The following is a 2,634-nucleotide window of genomic DNA, read 5'->3' on the forward strand; positions in this document are numbered from 1 at the left end:
GTTGCTAACCGATATAGACTGAGCGTAAGCTTGGCTTGGCTTGGCTAGGCTAGGCTAGGCTAGGCCCGGCCCGGCCCGGCCCGACCCGACCCGGCCGGGCTGGGCTGGGCTGGGCTAGGCTAGGCTAGGCTAGGCTAGGCTAGGCTAGGCTAGGCTAGGCTAGGCCCGACCCGACCCGGCCCGGCTAGGCTAGGCTCGGCTAGGCTAGGCCGCGCGATTAAAATTTTTTTCTTCTTCAGTTTGATGACGCACACGCGCGCACACCACTTTTGAAGGTCCTCGAAATGTAACCTCGTCTACGCCGCCGGTTAGCCGGTGATAATGTGTAGTTTGATGATGATTTTTTTAGTTGCCATTTTTTCCGTCCTCCGTTGCTAACCGATATAGACTGAGCGTAAGCTTGGCTTGGCTTGGCTAGGCTAGGCTAGGCTAGGCTAGGCCCGGCCCGGCCCGGCCCGACCCGACCCGACCCGGCCCGGCTGGGCTAGGCTAGGCTAGGCTAGGCTAGGCTAGGACCGGTCGCGCGATATGATTTTTTTTTTTTTCTTCAATATTATGACGCACACGCGCGCACACCTCTTTTGAAGGTCCTCGAAATGTAACCTTGTCTACGCCGCCGGTTAGCCGGTGATAATGTGTAGTTTGATGATGATTTTTTTAGTTGCCATTTTTTCCGTCCTCCGTTGCTAACCGATATAGACTGAGCGTAAGCTTGGCTTGGCTTGGCTAGGCTAGGCTAGGCTAGGCTAGGCCCGGCCCAGCCCGACCCGGCCCGGCCGGGCTGGGCTGGGCTTGGCTTGGCTAGGCTAGGCTAGGCTAGGCTAGGCTAGGCTAGGCCCGGCCCGGCCCGGCTGGGCTAGGCTAGGCTAGGCTAGGCTAGGCTAGGCTAGGCCCGGTCGCGCGATATGATTTTTTTTCCCTTCAATATTATGACGCACACGCGCGCACACCTCTTTTGAAGGTCCTCGAAATGTAACCTTGTCTACGCCGCCGGTTAGCCGGTGATAGTGTGTAGTTTGATGATGATTTTTTTAGTTGCCATTTTTTCCGTCCTCCGTTGCTAACCGATATAGACTGAGCGTAAGCTTGGCTTGGCTTGGCTAGGCTAGGCTAGGCTAGGCCCGGCCCGGCCCGGCCCGACCCGACCCGGCCGGGCTGGACTGGGCTGGGCTAGGCTAGGCTAGGCTAGGCTAGGCTAGGCTAGGCTAGGCTAGGCTAGGCCCGACCCGACCCGGCCCGGCTAGGCTAGGCTCGGCTAGGCTAGGCCGCGCGATTAAAATTTTTTTCTTCTTCAGTTTGATGACGCACACGCGCGCACACCACTTTTGAAGGTCCTCGAAATGTAACCTCGTCTACGCCGCCGGTTAGCCGGTGATAATGTGTAGTTTGATGATGATTTTTTTAGTTGCCATTTTTTCCGTCCTCCGTTGCTAACCGATATAGACTGAGCGTAAGCTTGGCTTGGCTTGGCTAGGCTAGGCTAGGCTAGGCTAGGCCCGGCCCGGCCCGGCCCGACCCGACCCGACCCGGCCCGGCTGGGCTAGGCTAGGCTAGGCTAGGCTAGGCTAGGACCGGTCGCGCGATATGATTTTTTTTTTTTTCTTCAATATTATGACGCACACGCGCGCACACCTCTTTTGAAGGTCTTCGAAATGTAACCTTGTCTACGCCGCCGGTTAGCCGGTGATAATGTGTAGTTTGATGATGATTTTTTTAGTTGCCATTTTTTCCGGCCTCCGTTGCTAACCGATATAGACTGAGCGTAAGCTTGGCTTGGCTTGGCTAGGCTAGGCTAGGCTAGGCTAGGCCCGGCCCGGCCCGGCCCGACCCGACCCGACCCGGCCGGGCTGGGCTGGGCTGGGCTAGGCTAGGCTAGGCTAGGCTAGGCTAGGCCCGGCCCGACCCGACCCGGCCCGGCTAGGCTAGGCTAGGCTAGGCTAGGCTAGGCTAGGCTAGGCTAGGCTAGGCCCGGCCCGGCCCGACCCGACCCGACCCGACTGGGCTAGGCTAGGCTAGGCTAGGCTAGGCTAGGCTAGGCTAGGCTAGGCTAGGCTAGGCTAGGCTAGGCTAGGCTAGGCTAGGCTAGCCTAGGCCGCGCGATTTAAATTTTTTCTTCTTCAGTTTGATGACGCACACGCGCGCACACCACTTTTGAAGGTCCTCGAAATGCAACCTCGTCTACGCCGCCGGTTAGCCGGTGATAATGTGCAGTTTGATGATGATTTTTTTTAGTTTCCATTTTTTCCGACCTCCGTTGCTAACCGATATAGTCTGACCGTCGTAGGTATATATATGGGGGAGTGTTGTCACGTACAACAGTATAGCATAGCATAGCATAGCATTGAATGCGATGCTTATTGTACTTGCTCCCTTGGCCGACCCGATGAACGCCCGATCGCGTTCGGCTGTGGTTAGGCCGCCTGTGCTCTTGCCTGTGCACCGGTAAAGGCTCGGTGAGTGACGCCGCTCAGACCCTGCGAGGCGGGCGCGATGACTTGTCTGCGCTCGCTCGCCGGTCGTTCGCGTGCGTCCGTTTTTTGATAATCGAAGTGATTTGTGGCCTGGCTTTGGACGTTAGAACCCGAGAGTTTCGAACGCGAAGCGCAGCGTCCCTATTCGGGCGCGGCCTTCGTT

The sequence above is a fragment of the Antedon mediterranea genome, chromosome 2, assembly GCF_964355755.1.
Source record: "Antedon mediterranea chromosome 2, ecAntMedi1.1, whole genome shotgun sequence".
NCBI lineage: Eukaryota > Metazoa > Echinodermata > Crinoidea > Comatulida > Antedonidae > Antedon > Antedon mediterranea.